Source organism: Camelus bactrianus, chromosome 2 (assembly GCF_048773025.1).
Source record: "Camelus bactrianus isolate YW-2024 breed Bactrian camel chromosome 2, ASM4877302v1, whole genome shotgun sequence".
Lineage (NCBI taxonomy): Eukaryota > Metazoa > Chordata > Mammalia > Artiodactyla > Camelidae > Camelus > Camelus bactrianus.
This window is the reverse complement of record NC_133540.1, coordinates 106,465,581-106,483,872: the sequence shown is the minus strand read 5'-3', so window position 1 is coordinate 106,483,872 and position 18,292 is coordinate 106,465,581. Positions and strand designations below refer to the sequence as shown.

General features: G+C 39.8%; 1 protein-coding gene and 1 long non-coding RNA gene across 18 annotated transcripts in view; both read left to right on the top strand.

Annotated features, from left to right (window-relative positions):
- Positions 1 to 18,292, top strand: part of LIMCH1 (LIM and calponin homology domains 1) — a 307,407-nt gene that overhangs the window by 161,642 nt on the left and 127,473 nt on the right. The window contains exon 1 of one of the 17 annotated variants that reach the window (XM_074348653.1): positions 473 to 678. The exons of the other annotated variants lie outside the window; for them this stretch is intronic. The gene's annotated coding sequence lies outside the window, so the exon portion shown is untranslated. Of the gene's footprint in view, positions 1 to 472; positions 679 to 18,292 lie in introns of those variants that run through there. 17 annotated transcript variants of the gene reach the window in all.
- Positions 685 to 18,292, top strand: part of LOC141574236 (uncharacterized) — a 31,262-nt gene continuing 13,654 nt past the window's right edge. Inside the window, exon 1 of the long non-coding RNA XR_012501142.1 lies at positions 685 to 7,702. This is a non-coding gene — a long non-coding RNA (uncharacterized LOC141574236). The remainder of the gene's footprint in view (positions 7,703 to 18,292) is intronic.

Here is an 18,292-nt window from a genome sequence, read left to right as displayed (position 1 = left end):
TCTGTATCGTGGGATTAAATGAGGTGGTATATGTAAAATGCCTAATATGTGGATGGTACATAGTCTGTTCAACAAATTGTAGCTTCCCTTGTGTATTATGTTTGTGATGACTTTGATGGCCTTAAGATTTCAGGACTAGAAGCTACTTAGAGAGTTATTTTCGAAATAAATTCACCATTATTTCACAAATGAGGAAACTGAGACCCAGAGGGCAATGAGGCCACTTTCTTCCAGAGTTGGGACTTGCCCTGTCCTCCCTCAGGTCCTACCGGGTGCCTCTTCTGGATCCAGGCTGAGTGATGGCATTGGGTGCCTGCTGTGCAGTAGCAGCTGTGACCAAGCTCTCCTGCAGAACTGCATTGGGCACATCTACCTCCTGGGAACTCTGTCCCCCTTCCTCACTGGGAGCCCAGTTCTCCGCCTCCCTCCCCGATAGGTGTGGCAATCGCGCTGTCTTCCACTTGGTCCTCTTTCACTGCATCAGCATTTCAGCTGCTGCAGCCTGCTCCGGGCAGAGCTGAGTTTCCTGTGCTGAGGACTGTTTTGGGAAAGGGAATGTAAGGGCACTTCAGCTGCTGTGTTGGGGCTGACAGTTGGGAGGACGCAGGAGAGATGCCCCACCCACCCCCCAGGTGTGGGCAGACTGGAGTTTTATGTGGAATATGAGGCCATGTAGCGGTAAGTAAAATGCATTATGAAAAAAAATACATGATGATGGGTGTCCATGAGTGAAGGAAGGAAGCTGTTTAGATTTTAACACTTGTTTTTTTTGAAAAGTTCCTTTTTCTACACTTAGAGTATGGCTAAAATAATACCTTGTCCTCTGTTATTTTTACCACCTGTTGCTTTTAATTAAATCTTTTTTTCCCTTTTCTAAAGAAAACATTGTCTTTTCTTTTGGGATGTGTCATGGAAGATACATAGACACAGTCAAAATAAAGGGGATTTTCAAGAACTGTGTAAATTAGAGGCAACTCTGCTACATCTTAAAAGTTTATTCCTCAACAGCACATAGCATCATGGGAAAAATGTGAGGACATACCTGTGGGGTGCTGTTTCACCTGAGCCCCCCTCACATCCTGCTCATTTCCACTGCTCCCTTTGCTTCCTAAACGTCTCCACTTCTTAAAACAAGGAGGGAAAGAACTGAGGAGGAAATAGAGGAGGGAGGTGGGGAGGGAGGCGAGTCTGAGGTCAAGGGCTGCATATCCCAGCCTAAGCCCACTCTTGTCCTTCAGAGTCAATATTTACCTCAGGCTAGGGAAGGAATGGCGGCTCTTTCTGGACAATTCTTGAATAAAATCCCATCAAAACTGTCCAAATGCTAAACGCTTCATGGCACTGGTTATCTCGGAGAAGGAAATTTTCCTTAGTCAAATTTATGAGGCTGGGTTGAAAACGAAGCTGAAACAGAGCCTGGCGAATCCCCACGGCAAAATGATTCATCTTCGCGGAGTCGGAAAAATCTATTTTTATCACCTTTATTCAGCCAACTCCTCATTTTTATTCCCTCACTGAACGACTGCTATTTCCTTCACGGTGCTGAATAGACCAGATGTCTCGGGAGCCTGCAACTTCTCTTTGGGCTGTTCCCAGTGGGGCTGACTCTGCGGCCTTAGGAGAAGGGGGTTGTTCCGCACTGCGCCTTGTTGGGTGCTGAGCTCCGTGAACGTCAAGTCACACGGAGGCTGAGCATTCAGGAATGCTGCCTGGGGGAGCAGGCTGCGGGGCTGACAGGGGGGACACATGCCACTCGGCTCTCCTGCCTTTTGTGTCAGGTGTGCTGAAGGTGATTGGGTGACCACTACTCTTCTTGTCTGGAAGACCTTTCCAAGGTGGGAAGCAGGGGCACGCATCCTCCGAGTGGCTTGCCTTTGTGAAGGAAAGCATAGAAAAGTTGCCAATATACTCATTCTAATAATAGAGCAGAAACACCACTTTATGCATTTCTCCATTTCCCTTTCTGCCTATGCCATTCCAGGCTGCTACATGTTCCCACTGGCTCTTGTTAAAGTCCCATGTAATGTTGAGAGGACTGGTGATTGTTTTCAATCAGAAGGTATAAAGACCTTCTAAGAAGGGGAAAGAACCAATTCTTAACAAATTTCCTTGTCTAACAGATTCTACATGCTCCCTGACTGGGAGATACCGCAAATGGCAACTAGGAAAGCAACAGGAATGTTGACTACGTATGAACAGTGTTCAAGAGTGTTGGGGGTATTTTCGGCACATGGCATGTAGTAGGCACTCAATAAGTGTTTTACTGAATGAGTGGCCCGGATACCACTCCTTAGAGCCCTCAGTTAGTCTTCTCAACACCTGTCCTTCAAAAGGCAGTGCAGTTTGGTCATTGGGAGCTGGCATTCTGGAGTCAGACGGCCTAAATTCAGTTCCTGGATTCACAACTTCTTAGCTGTGTGCTCTTTGGCAAGTTACTCAATCACTTCAGGCCTTTGTTCTTTGTTTCCTTGTCTGCAAAATGGGAATAATATAGTAACTACATCATGGTTTTCATGAAGAGTAAAGTAGTTCATAGAAGTAAAGAATCTAGACTTTTTCCTGTAATATGATCCAACATATGGAAAGGGGGGAAAAAAAGGCAGGAGGAGGTGGTAGAGAAGGACTGGCTATTGGAATGAATTTTGATATTTTGACCCTGTCTTTTTCTTTTCAGTTCATTAATTCCCTTAAACCGTGATTCCAGTGAGTTACAAACTTTCCTTTCTTCAGTAGAGAAAATAATTTGAGAATAAAAGAATAAAATGAAATTTAGAGAAAAAAAAAAGATTACTTCCAATCTCTCAACAAATAGTCATTGAGTTCCTGCTCTGTCCAAGTACTAAAGTGAACATTGGCTATTGAGTGTTGAAACCAACAGTCGTAGTCTTTGCCTTAGTGGATGCACAGAGTCGACGCTGTTGGGCACTGTGAATTTACTGACCCGGTGAACACAGCTGCTGTGTTTCTTTCTCTCTGTTGAGGAGGGATGTTGAGTAGACCTAAGAGAATGGTGCTTTCACACGTAGCTCCCAGCAGTGGGTGAGGAGGGAGGAAGCAGAGGGAGAGGTGGGGGGGGGGAGCAGTGTGCAAAGTCAACTCTACAGTCATATGAAGGTAGTGAAAGATACATAGCATGGGCATTGGATTGACCCATGAAACTGGAGGGAAATCCAAAGCAATGATGTGATAATCAACCTCTGAAACATAAAGGAGCACAGGTAAGGAGTAAAAGAATAAGAGAACAAAAGTATTTATAATGATAGGAAGTAACAGTCATTAGACCCTAAGAGTCCTCACGCCCAGGTTTGAGAGTGTAGAGTGAAGAAGGCTGGATTTCTTTGAGGTCATCCTCTCTTTTCAGCCTCTGGTACTGCCGTGGCAGGAAGGTGGGCTTCTCTTTGGTCTTTTTCAGAACCTGGAGCTTAAATACAAGGATATGTGTGAACTACTGATCTCCATCTGGTTTTGCTGGTCTGTAGAATGTTCTGCTACTTTAATTTGATGAATCCTTTTTTTCTTTTGGAGAACAACAGTGATCTGAAACCTGCCCCTTACACCATTCGCTCGCTTTTGCCGTATCTGTTTTGAGGGGCAGTTTTAAATTCAGGTGTCTTATAGTCCAGACCTAGTGTCATCAGTGTAAATGGTGGAATGAGATAATTAGTGATTTTTTATTCTATTTTCATCCTGATGACTTCATTAATTCCTGGGGTCTCTGTTTTCTGGAAGCAGTCATTTCTTCCACAACAGCCATCTGAGAAGAAACCGAGCTTACGAAATGACTGGGGCATGTTTTACATGGCTGTATCCAGTTCTTCTGTTTGATTCCCATGTAAGCTTTGGCAGTGATTTCCATAAGCGTTTCTGTGGGTGGTGCTGGAGAATGACTTTGGTAAACAACCCCCTGGCTGTTGTTGGCTGGGTCTCTGCAAATACCATAAAGGACACAACTTGAAAAGTCACTGAGGTTTCCCTGCCCTTCCGAGAGCTGCCCCAGCCATATTGTGGTAGGAGCAGCGGTCAGGAACTGGTCTGTGTTTGCTGGCTGCTTCTTGGCTTTTCTGTGATAGTGTGGAATTCCGACTGCATCAAGTTTCCTCTTCTCTTATTACACATCCTGGGTTTTCACTCTAGTCCTGCTTTTGCTGGAGTCTTTTTTGATAGAATCTCATTTCATCTTCCTCATTTCTATTTCAGGGTTTCACTCCCAGAACAATTAACAAGCCTTGACTCTCAACTTACTGATTTTATCCAGGCTGTTGCTGCTGCATTTTGCTTTTAGGAATATGAACAAGCTTAGACAACTCTTAGATATAAATGAATATGGATATATATGGAGATATATATTCTGTTCTATAGGTATAAATATGTGTGTATGTGTGTATAGCTGGGTTTTTTTCCTGAGAATGTTCTAATGGTAGGAAGTCTCTGCTCCCAGACTATTCAACCAAGGTAATTGAAGATTCAAACATCTAAATATGTGAATTAAGCAGTAAAAACTCGTATAAAAAATATCCTAAGAGAAAAACAGATTTAAGTAGACTTGTGGGAAAAAACAAAAAAGACAGAAAGAAAGAAAGAAAGAAAGAAAGAAAGAAAGAAAGAAAGAAAGAAAGAAAGAAAGAAAGAAAGAAAGAGAAATCTGATTGGCTGGCAACTGAGCATCCTTTTGTTTCCTGACTCCCTTTGTCTTTCTCTCTCTCTCTGTCTCCTTTTTTTTTTGTTGTTGTTGTTGTTCTTAAATAGCCCATGCTACCCATTTCCTGAAGTTGACCTATTTCCCCTGTTTTTCTCTTCTTCCATTCCCATAAAACAAGTATTTTTACGATTTACTGCCACATTAGTATTTCAGTTGTATCCAGAAATCCATCCCATCTAATAATAATAGAATGTGGTAGCTTATATTCTGTTATACTGTGAGCAAACTTGATCTATTTAGAGTTAGAGGAGAGTCTTTAATCAGTGCAGGATTAACCGTAAGAGAGAGAAACTTACTATGAATTTAGATGAATTGACTTTAACACATTGAAAATAAGGACTAAATAAATGATAGAATATTCTTCACATTATTGCTAAAGAATTAATCTGTTATGATGATGGCAAAACTGATTACTGTAGGTAATGGTCAAGGGATTGGTTGCCTTTCAAGAAATAATTACCTGGCTTGTCTTTTTTGATAAATAACATGTTGGTTCAAAGAAGGCTAATTGCACAGAGGTTGTGATTTGTGTGAGAGAGAATAACACATTGAACTGTGTCTAAGAGATTCAGGGGTCAATTGTGTTGGTGGATCTAGCACTTTCTTCCCCAACGAGGAAGGAATTTGTCCCTCAGACAACCTGGTGTCCTTCAAGGCACAGAATGTCTAACTCAGCTAAAAGTACTTAGTTTTTACTATAAACATACATACTATGCATTTTAATAGAAATATGTTAACCTAGGTGTATAGCTTTAAATATAAAGTATGAAATTGGTCTGAGTATGGTATTAAGACATCTTTGAACTACTGCTTAGTGTTTTGTCCCTAAAAGAACTTGTACTTAAGGAAGTTGGATTTTTCATATTTGCTCAAACAAGCCAACAAGCCAGATTTAATATATATGACAATTAAACCATAGGTTCATTTTTTCCCAAATTGAAACTTTCTTCTTTTTCTTTGAGCCTAGGGATCAAGGCTAGCATACTATCCAGTAGACTGAAATTATTCTGTCATTCTGTCTGCATTATGAGCACGATTAACTGGATGACATATGAAAGAACCTTGTCACAATTTTCTTTTTCTCTCCTGGTCTCAGCTCCCCTGGCAGACCTCTGAGCCCCAGATCAGAGTTATACTCTGGGGTTGTGACAACTTGGCTAGGTTTCTGATAAAAAAAACAAAGGTGTTTCTGTGTCTACTTTTACAGAGAGCATGTGGTGTGTATTTTACTCTGTGATAGGTTTTTATCACTTGGTGGAAAGATGTTATTGTATCTTAAGTGAATGCTCACTCTTTCCCTCCCTCCGTCCCTTCACAGATCTTAGTTGGTTTTTTGGTTTTTCCCCTCGTGGTTGACAGATTTAGGGGGCATGTCAACAAGACTACCATGGAAACAGTCCTTCTGCAGATGTTTACTTCTGCATTTTTATCTGCAACTCAATCTTTTCACCTGTGGGCATGCTTTCCCACAGCAAACAGCACGATGAACTCTTGCTACCATAATTCTGACTCCCCATCCTTGCCCCCCAGCCTCCTCAGCTCCAAACCTGTGATTATGCTGGATGCTTTCTGTGTTACGCTTTGGTTTGCAATGGGCCAGCTGAAAGATAAACAGCTATTAAATACATCTATGATCCTTTTGAGAACAAATAGAGCTGTTGAAAGAGCTTAAGAACATAGTGACTCCTTAAAAGATTGTCAACATTCTTGAACCCTTTGACTGAAAGTGAATTTTCTTCTGTGTGTATGTATATACTGAAACATATACATTTATTTATATATATATATATGAAGAACCTCAGTAGCAAGATATTAGAAGCCCCTTTTGTGTTCTTAACCTTGCAGTGTTTTTCTTGGCAGGACTTGAAGAAAACTTAGCTGTCAACTACTTTCTGCTGCTGTTGAGGGAAGCAGTTGGGGCCAGGAGACGCTGGGGTGGCAGGGAGGAGCCCACAGAGGAGAGAGGAGCCCGGGAGCTTCTGGGGGCCAGGAGCTTACCTAGTTATTCCACTGCATCACCCTGTTCCCTACGGCCACATCTTTCTTTTCTTTTCATAGTTTCTCATGTGTCTGCTCTGCTGTGGGGCTGGAACATTGGAGTCTACCCTGGACCACACACATCTCCTATTGCCACCAGGTTCATCTCTGGACACTAGATGAGACCTACTGCCTTTAGGATGGCTGTGCTTCCTAGGGAGCCTTGTTTTTATGTGCTGGGACAGCTGATTAAGACCCCACAAATTTTGCTGTCACAGGTTCAGCTTTGTGGGACTCCCCAACTTCCCTAAGTTACCTCTTGGGTCTTTGACCTAAACACCGGTCGCCAGGTAATGAAGATGCAGTAATTTGACTTGGTCTCTCTTCCCTCTTCTGTCTCTTGCTTCCATCCTGAAAACAACTGCCCTGAAGTGGCAAATGCCTACAGGGACTTAAGCATCCTAGGACAGGCTACTTTATTCCTGTGTATAACCTCAGAGTTACTGTCAATATGAGGGTGAAACAGGTTTTGTCCATCATCCTGCACTGCAGGGTGATGTGAGTTGGAATGTTAAGACCAACTTGGGGTTATTTTTAGCAAAATGAAATATTTTGATGCATATCTTGCACCTGAAATTTTTCCCAGATTTGCTATTTCTAGCTTCTTAACAACTTCACAAAGGGGTATTGTATTTGAGTCGGAAGAGAAAAATATTTTTATTTCCTGCTCTTGACGTTTGGTGGAATTGATAAAAAGCATCAAGGCTCTTTGAGTTCTGGATCGCCCACCAAAAAAAAAAAACAAAACAAAAAAAACACAAAACATTATGTAAGAAAGAACTTGAGTGGCTTTTTCCTGTTTGTCAGTATGAGGGGAGAGTTACTGCGGAAACTGAGGGGCAGTCATCAGCAAGACTGGAAAACAAAGAGCTGAGAAAATCACAGCAAGAGGGATTGCACAGCTACCATGTCATCTGGCTCTAAACTTAACACTGACCTTGACAAAGGCTTGACTTTGCCTCTCAGGTTAGTTCAAAGGCTCCTTTACTCACCTCTATTCCTGAAGAGAAATTGTTGCAACTTGAATTGAAGGTTGTTGGAGCTATCGTGTGTTTTATTCAATGGTTTTTCAATCAGTGAACGAGTGTCTGATAGTCTCTTACGGTTGACCAGAAAATGTTAACTTAAAACATCACAGGTTTGACTTTTTAAAAAGTTAAGCAAACGCAGAGCTTATGTGCTTAAGCAGTCGGAAGGCAAAATAATGCATTCAGTCAAGACTATCCGTTTCATTTTGTACTTACTTGGTATTGTGATTTTCCTGGCCACAGTTTAGATGGCCCAACTGCTAACGTTAGTTAAATTTGCCGATATGAAGTGTTAACAGACTGAATGCTTTACAAAAAAATGAGAAGTTATTCCTACTTGGCTTACCTTTTTATTCATTCACCAAGATTTCCCAGACTTTGTCAATAGATTTCTTTGCAGACATTCGTGGTATAGTGTTATCACTGCATAGAAGACTGCTATGTAGAGTAGAAGAAAGCCCTCACTCGTCTCTCTCTCTCTCTTTTTTTTTTTTTTAATTAAAAAATCCCTGGGAGACATGGTTTATGTTGTTCTGTTACACCTGTCTGTCCATGGGATGAAATCAACATGTTGATTTTTATTTGTATTTTCTTCATGCTTACTCTGAACCCTGCTCATTCAGTTTCTTTACTCCTGAGTCTCTCAGGCACTTTGAGCGTGCTGTTTCTGGACCTGATTTACTGTTCCACTTAGCATGGCATTCCAGGCTGCGGACGGGTTGCTTCCCCTTGATAGATGGTGGCACTGAAATAGCAGTGAGCTTTAGTGTAATCAGAGCTAAAATTGCTCTGCAGGGTCAGCCCCATTCTTCCTTTATTCAAGGGTGTGTTCTGTTAGCTGCAGAAATGCCAAGAGTTTCCCCTCCCCCTTCTACAGGAATTCCTTAAGGTCTTCACTATAGTATTTATACTGCCTTGTCAGCTTGGGCCTTTAATGCTGGAAGAGTCAAAGATTTGCAAATGGATTTTTCTTTGCACTTTCTCCTTCCTAATACTCTTTTTAAATATTTTGAGGTAATTGACATATAACATTATACAATTATACAACAAAATGATTCAATATTTGTACACATTGCAAAACGATCACCACAGTAAGTCTAGTTAACACCCATCATGGTTACAAAATTTGTTTCTTGTGATGGGAACTTTTAAGATATATTCTCTTAGCAACTTTCAAATATGCAATATAGTGTTGTTAACTAAAGTCACCATGCTGTATATTACATCCCCATGGCTTATTTGTCTTATAGCTGGAAATGTGTACCTTTTGGCCCCCTTCATTCATTTCACCCACCCCTACCCCCTGCCTCTGGCAACCACCAATCATATTAACTTAAAGATGTTATAGAGACCCAGATTTGTCTCCTAGTTGGACCACTTTCCAGCTAGATGACCTTGGACCAGTTATTTAACCTTTTCTAAGCTTCAGCTTTCTCCTCTGTAAAATGAGGATTAACTATAGTATTGATCTCATAAGACTCTTATAAGGATTAAATGAGCAGATGCATGTAAAATTAGAATGTGTACCTGGTAACTGATACATGCTCAGAAAAAGGTTTTGATGGTAATGGTGCTGATGCAAGTGCTAATGTCACTCACATTCTTCCTTCACTTCTACCTTCTCACCTGTGAAATGGCATGATGAGGGTACCTAAGTCATAGATTCATGAGGAATAAAGTATATGGATCAATGTGGTGTCTTGTCTGTCCTCTCATAAGCTCCCAATGAGTGGAGGTGGAGACTTCTGCAGTTGTGTAGATTTGTTATACTTCTGTTTATCTCTACTTATACTTTAAGACATAAACCCATCCATGGGGACCTGAAACTAAACTAACCAAGTCACTCTGAGCAAGCCCATTGCTCGGTATCTAATTCCTCGCTGTAAAATGACAGCGTTAAACTAAATGCGCCAAATAGTTTCTTCCTTTAGAGTATCTTAGCAATGATCATTTCATCACTGAGCTCCGTTTTGAAAATAGCTGTTAATGAGAAACTCATCCAAAAGAACTTCTTTACCCTCTACCATCCAAGACCTTACTAAATTAGCCTCTTCAGTCTCTTAGTAAATTTTGTCTTATTTAAAAATCCAGGCTGTTTTGTTTATATGATTAATGACTTTATCGACTGGCCCTATCCGGAAGTGTAATTGATCATCAGTCTATAACTCCTCAAAGCCATTCTTATTTCTTGTGGTTATATTTTTAATCTATAAACCCTTGGCCAGTCTCACCAAGAATTAAATCCTGCTGCCTTGCAGATATACCGCATATCAAGGAATCATATTCAATTTTGTCCCTTTGCCAGTGGCTGTTCTCGCTTTGCTCTACCCCCCAATCCTCAGCCAGTTTTTTTTCCATGTGGAAAATAGACATGAAAAACAGATTTCCATTTCAGTCTCATCACTCCTGAGGCAGGAAGACTAAGTGTGCCATGTGGTTTCAGGCCAACAACATTGGACTAGAAGCCAAAAGACCTGGGTTGTGGTCCAGACTCTGCCCCCAAAGCAGAAGGACTTTGGACAGTGACCTCCTATTGCTTTAGTCCTTGATGTTCCCATCCGTCAGATGAAAGATAGAACAGAATGAGTCCTAAGACTTTTCTACCTGTGAAAGTTTATGGTCCCTATCCCTTCCCATTTTGTCCCATACTGGTTTGTTTTTTTTGTTTTTTTTTTGGCTTATTTTATTTTTGTTGTTATTGTTGAGGTATAACTGACATACAACATTATATTAGTTTCAGGTATACAACATAATGATTGATATTTGTATATATTGCAAAAGGATCACCACAGTAAGTCTAGTTAACATCCATCACCGCGTGTAGTTACAGAATTTTTTTTCTTGTGATAAGAACTTTGAATATCTACTCTCTTAGCAACTTTTCAAATACTCTATATTATTAACTATAGTCACCATGTTGTACATTATATCCCCATGATTTATTTTACAACTGGAAGTTTGAATCTTTTGACCCCTTTCACTCATTTTGCCTCCTCCTACCCGCTGCCTTTGCAACTGCCAATCTGTTCTCTGTAGCTGTGAGCTTTTTTTAAAGAAAAATCCATATTTAAGTGAAATCATATGGTATTTGTCTTTCTCTGTCTGACTTATTTCACTTAGCATAAAGCCCTCAGGGTCCATCCATGTTGTCACAAATGGTGAGATTTCATTCTTTTTATGGCCGAGTAATATAGCACATTTGCTTTATCCGTTCATCCACTGCTGGACACTTAGGTTGTTTTCATATCTTGGTTATTGTAAATAACACTGCAGTAAACATAGGGGTGCATGTATCTTTTCAAGTTAGTGTTTCATTTTCTTTGGCTAAATACCCAGAAGTGAAATCACTAGGTCATATGGTAGTTCTATTTTCATTTTTTTGAGGAACCTCCATACTGTTTTCCATAGTGGCTGCACCAATTTACAATTCCACCAAGAGTACACAAAGGCTTCCTTTTCTCCTCATCCTCACCAACACTTGTTATTTGTTGTTTTTTTTTTTTTTTTGATGACAGCCATTCCAACAGGTATGAAGTAATAGCTCATTGTGGTTTTGCTTGCATTTCCCTGATGATTAGTGATGTAAAACATCTTTTTCATACTGTTATTATTAGCTTCCACTTATTTAGTACCTACAATATGACTGACATTAATAAGTCAACATTAATTGTGCTCATTTTACACTAAGCTCTTCTTAGGAACCCAGCAAGATAGATGCAACTAGTATCCTCGTTTTATGGATGAGGAAATTGAGACACAGGGATGTTAGGTATGTGCTCAAGGTGATTGAGGAATCAAGCTGGAATTTGAATCCAGGAGTCTGACACCATACCCTTGTGCTTAGTCATTCTATTAAACAACATTCCTAAGCACTTAAGTTTTTCCCTTTTCCTTCCTAAAACAATGCAAAGAAGGATAGACTAGTACCCTCATTTTATAAATGAAGAAACTAAGCACAGAGAGATTAAACATTTGGCCAAAGTAACCCAGCTAGTTAGACAAAGTAACCCAGCTGGAGGCTAGCAAGATAGAGCTGGGATTCAAGCCCAAGCCTGGCTCTTAACTACCACATTCCATGGCCTGAGTGAGTTTCTCCCTGCTCACACAGGTACTTTAGTGATTAGTGAAAAAGCTAAGTTATGGTACATTTTTAAAAGAAGGATACTATTTTAAGCATGTAAGATAGAGGCTTTTAAGCACATGAGAGGCCAGATTTCCTTGAAGAGTAAGGTATGAATCTCTTTGAAATCAACACATTATTTATTTGCAAATAGAGTATTTTATTTAGTAAAATATTACAGTGTAATCTAGTTCTTATCTGATTTGTCTTTATCTCAAGTGATGTTATCTAAGTTAATGAAACTTCACCATGTATCCAAATTGCTAAAGATGGCAGACTTCATTCCCAACATCCTCAATGCAGCTCTAATTACTTATGTCCTCTGTTCTTCACTCTGCTGTTTAAACATCTATTTACTGTTTATCAAACCACAATTTGATAGAAACTAATTGGTTAATTTTTATTGTATGTCTGACATGTAGTAGGAGCTCAATTAATGCTTGTAGACTGACTCAATAAGGAAAAATGATTTGATACCCTTGTCCCATTTTACTCTCCTAAGCATTAAAAAAATGAGCCTTTAACTTTCTAAAGGACTTGCAGTAAATGGCTCAAGGCCTTCTCATCTCACCATCTCTGGTTGCATCAAGTTGGAATCAATCACGCACCACTTGATCTGAAATTCTAACTAGGAGTTGACAGGAAGTGGGCAGGAACTGTTACTTTGCTTTTTATTGTTTGTGTAAATATTAAATGTCATGGCAACAAAAAACTAACAGCCAGATGAAGAACAGAAACATATGGGGAAGTGGAACACTATCTTGAAAAAGAGGTTATTTGAAAGAAATGCTTCACTTGGCTTATCTTGATATGAGTATATTGCTTCATTTGGCTTATCTTGATATGAATACATTGCTAACATGGTTTATACTGTTCCTGAGGAAATATAAAGATATCATTAGGGGGAAAAATAAAAGCTTTGACCATGGAAAATGTCAATATAATCAAAGAATAAATATTTAATTTCTATAATTGGGGTACAAACTCAACTCTTGAGTTTCCTGGCAGCCACAGTAAAAAGGAAAACATGATTAATTATTAACATTTTTGCTTCCATGAAACAGAGTCATATAATTTATTTTGAGAAAAAAGTCTATTCCTAACATCTCAGTTTAGAATATAAAATCTTTTTTATAAGTCTTTCCATATGAGACTAACTCTTTGATTCCAAACACTCTGAGTGTTTCTTCTGCCTTTCTATTTCTGTGAGAGGAAATTGATACCATTCAAGATGAGAAGCAAATTTTTGAAGTCATGTCAGGTTAGTTGGATGATTAGATAAGAATACAGGTGGTCTGTGGGGGGAAATATATGTTTTTTCTCTCTCCAGCAGTGTCTGTAGGATTCATGAGTTTAGTTGAACTTTGAATCATGAATATCTATAACAGCTCTACCTTCTATTCCCAGGCTCATTAGAGCCCATGCAAAACAGTGCTTGATCCTTGAAATTTCCTGAAGGAGTCACTTGGGACAAAGCAACCCTCTTAAGGTCCGCTTTTCTTTATGCAGCTGTATCTTGAGATTAAAGGTTGCTTTTATCCAATCAAAATGATAACTACTGAGAATCTTCCAGGGACGGTCTGTTTGGCTAGCACTGTAGCAGGAGGACACAAATGTGAGATGAAATTAGAGGGCTCATGTGGAGCAAGGGTCAGCAAACTATGGCCCAAACCAGCCTGCTGCCTTTTTCTCATGGCCTGCAAGCTAAACATGGTTTTTACATCTTTAAATGGTTGGAAAAAAAAAATTAAAGGATAATAATATTTTGTAACACATGAAAATTAAGTGAAATTCTAATTTCAGTGTCTATAAATAAAGTTATACTGGAATACAGCTATGCCCATTCATTTATGTAATATCTATGGCTACATATGGCCTACAAAGCCAAAAATATGCACCTTTAATGAAAAGTATGCCAACCCCTATTAAGCTGGAGAAAGCACTTCCCATGTGTTTGTGAGCTATGTGAAGAGTCCAGAAAAAGAAGAACTATCCTATCCAAGGGACAGGGGTTTCTATCTGTGTGCTTCACCCCTCATATCCTCATATGCTGATCTTGAAAACATGGCATCTGCTAAGCCTGCATCAGGATCCACCTGAGAGGAAGAATGTTCCAGAAGGCTGGAATTATGAGCTTAAGGCTCAATGTAAATACCATCACCTTGCTCTTGAAGCCTTTACCAGCTCTTGCTCTCTTGGAATCAGTGCCTTTTCCTAGTTCCTCATTTCTCATTCTGCTAGGCTACTTCTCACTAATTCATAAAAATGATAAAACATGAATTTTTTTAGAGTTTTGTGCTATAAAATATTCAAATTATCGTCCTTCTACTTCCCCTCAGCCTGTCCTTTATTACTCCTGTTCCTTTTCTCAGGAGCTTGGAAAATAGCTTTTCCAAATATTTCTCTAAATGTTTTCTAAATATTTGGTTAGATCTGTGTGGCTTTTAGACCCAGTTTCAACAATTTACCCTCTTGGATTCATGGACTGGGGAGCAGACTTGCTATATTCCATTCATTTTTGGTTTAATAAATACTTACTGAATACCTCCTATATACTAAATTCTGGGCTATTATCTGAATGTGTAAGGATGAAAAAACAAAGCAGACAAAGTCCCTGACCTCAGTGAGTTCTCAAGCTCTCTGACATTAAGCCAGGGCAAGCCCAATCCAGCAGCCCAATCCAGGTGAAACTGTGATGAGGTGGTTGGCTTTGCTGGTTTCCAAGCTCAAATTCAGTAAAGCCTATTCATTAGATGGATGGCTCCAGTCCTTAGAAAGTTCTGTTTCTAAGAGCCAAAGTTTTCTTCTTGAGAGACACTAAGGATTTATATCAACTCTTCCATTCTCATCTTCAAAGGAAATGGAACTCTTTTGCTTCCTCTTATATATGATAGAGCTTCCACTATTTCTCTTTGTATCAGTTAGCTATTGTTGCAATTCAGCCTTGTAACAAATAACCCCCAAACCTCAGGGCTGTAGAACAAGTCTGTGTTGCTCATACATCTGGGATGGTCAGCTTGCTGGGTCTGCTGAGGTTGGTGGGGCTCTCTCCTATGTGAGGGGGTGGCCTGGCTGTCTGCCAAGGTGATGGGGGTAATCCAGTGCTGCTTTCCTTATTTTCCTTACTCCAATTGGCTATTCTAGTCATGTTCTCATGGTACCCAATTCTTTCTGTTCCCTCTGAGACTTAGTTCCCAGACTACCCACCATCATGTCCGAATTTTTCTTAAAATGCACACCCATGCCTGGACAACTCTCTTCCAGGCATACTTTGACCCATTGAAAATGCAGAGGAATCATTATTTCTTATCTTCCAGACACATTGCTTCTGTTAATTGTTAATTTGAGCTCAGATGGAATTAGCTTATTTAGCAGATGAATTGCACAGTTGGCCCTCATCTCATGTCAGCCTTGAGAAAAACAAAACCTCTCTGATCTTTTTCTGTATATACTGTTGCCAAGTCTCATCCATCCTGTTGAACAAAATCTTTAGTCCTTGAACTGTGTCAGTTGGGTTTTGTAAAGGGTCTTTGGAATATGTGTTGAATTAACTAGGTTGACTCATTCATTCAACACATATTTCTCACGTGCCTGTGAGATGCCAGGCACTGTGCAGGGAACAGGACATTGCCATAGTCTTTACTCTGGGGACTTTATACTATAATTGCAGAAGGATAAGGTGGAGGCTGAAGATTTAACAGTCAGGATTAAAGGGCATTCTCAACTTTATAGCATCTTTTTTTTTTTTCTATGGAAGCATCTCCATTCTATTTGAGAGCTCTGTGGTTGATTAAAATTCCAGTCATTGCCATTTGATTGATATTTTGGTAAGATGTTGACACATCTGCTTGAACAAGGCATGAATAGTTAGCGGAAGTAGAAACTGTTCACAAATTTCAAAAAACAGGTTTCTGTTGAACATTATGAACTTGATCGACATTACACTCATGGTGATGTTGATTTAGCAAGAGTTTCCTACTGTGTTCATGAAAAGCTCAAACATCCTTCCCTTGTGCCGCTTGATGGGCACATAATGTGTGAAGAATTTTAGGCAAAGGTGCGTGTTGTGAATACTTAAGCCTATCTCAGAAGAGCCTCTGTCAGTCATACTGCTGGGCATACTGCTGCACTAGAGCCAGTTAAATGCCTTTCATCGGTTCTGGGTGCCCAGTTAGTAATGCCCTCAGTCTTGCCCTGACACTAAAGCTGATCTGTAAGGATTGTGAGGAAGCATCACTCCTCTTCTACTGACCCAACATTCCAGTGCAAAAAAACCTAAGCAAAGTTCTTCTTTCAATTCATTCAGCAAGTTTCAAGAATCCACTAAGAGCTGGGAATGCATCAGCTGGCAAAAGAGACACAATTCCTGCCCTTGATGGGTTTATAATCTACTGAGAAAACAGATAATAATAGTAATAAAACTAATAAATAAGAAAAATATTGCATATGTTAGGTGGTCATAAAATATTGGGAGGAATGGCTAGAGGTTGTCCTGTTAAATAGAATGAGTGGGTGACCAGTGTAGACCTTCTTGAGAAGGTAATATTTGAGCAAAAATCTGAAAAAAAGTAAGAAGTTAGTCATGCAACTATGATATTGGGAAAATATCGTAATGTGCAGAGATAACAGCCAGTATCAGTATCTCTAAGTCTAGTTTTTTATCATGAGCTCTGCTGCCTACTAGCCTGTAATACTACTAGCTAGCATTTTTTGAGTACCCATTGGACACTTTACATACATTGTTTGGAATCTGCCCAGGAGGTAGGTTATATTATCAATCCCCATTTATAGTTGAGGAAACTAGACTCAGATAAATTAAGGAAAGACCCATATCTTAAGTATCAGCTGAATGGGATTTGAATCCATATGGCTTTGAACTCTTAACTCCCAAAGCCTGTGCTTTTTCTGCCTTGCCATGTGTATTCCCTCATGTATGTGACTTGGTGGGAACAGATTGGGGAATTACCCTTCTGGTCAAGCAATCTGGGGAGTGGCCTTGGAACTAGGAGATCAGATTCCAAAAAGATAAAATTACATCACTCACAACTCTGCAAAATCTGCCTTGGGGTCCACTTTTTCCAGGAAACCTCCCCCTCAACAAGGCAAAATATTTGATCTGATCATCCAGCTAGGTTAATAGAGCTCCTCAAATAACCTATTTACTCTGAAGGCAGTCCTCCTGCATGGAATTCTGTTTATCTTGACTATCTTTAGTGACTCTTGTTGATGTATATCTCTGATTAGTGATGGCTTGACAATCTGGCCACATAATAAACACAGAACTTCTTTGTGCTCTAAAATTGCAAAGTGTATCATCATGTGGGCTGTTATAACATGGTTCTCATTTTTTCCCATAGCAACAATATGAGGATGGAGGAGTTGCCTGGTTTATAAGGACTAGGCATCAAGTAGTCACCATGACCAACAGTGGTGGTCATAAAAGCAAAGATAAATGTAAAATTATGTTCCAAGCCTATAAAAAGGGTTATATGTGGGAGTCCCATGTGCTATTTACTGTACTTGTAGCACATTGAAAAAACACAGCTCCACTCTCTCATACACTTAGAATTTACAAGAGTCTAGGAGAGATGATTTGCAAAACCCAGCTCTCTTTTTAAAAAGATATCCAAGGAAAACTCGTGCTTTTTCTTTCAATAAGTAGCCCTAAATCAAACAAAGGCATTAAAACATGTATTTTTTAAACAATTATAGCTACTTTGTGTGTGTGTGTGTCTGTAAATAAAATGATGTTCTAAATCCTTAATAAAATGTGACCGGCTGAGCAGAACCAGTACAATTTTAGTCACCAAGGTGCTAAAACACCTGGAAGTTAAAAGTGTTGAGAAAAACTTGACTTAGTAGAGTTGTCTCCAGGCACTGTGTGCTTGGAAGGGATCCTCGGATAAGCCCCATTGGGTGAAGGTAGCAAATTGAAACCCCAAGAGAGTGTCTAAACTACGCCCCAATAAAGTTGAGTCGGTGGGTGTGAGGGTTTTGTGGGAGCTTCAATTGTGAGCCTAAGATCTGAATAGAAATACTGAAGAGCTGAACTTGTCACCAGCACAGCCCCTTTTTCTAACCCTCCCCATACTGAACTCGATGTCTCTGTCGACTGAAATAAAGTGCACAACCTAAAAGTTGAGAGTTTTGTTTTATTCGGTGGATTTTCTTAGGACTCAGATCGCTCTAAGAAGCTGTTCTAAAGTGGCAATGTAGAAGCCAGGATATTTGGGTTTTTGCAACAAAGATCAGGTAGCCGGAAATCAAAAGGTTATTGTTAATTAAAGCAAACCAGATATCTCAGTTAAGGAATTTAGTGCTTTTCTATGTATGGGAAGGTGCAAAGGTCTGGGCTCATTAAAGTCATTCCTTTGATATGCACCTGGCTACCTAGGGCCAGCATCCTGT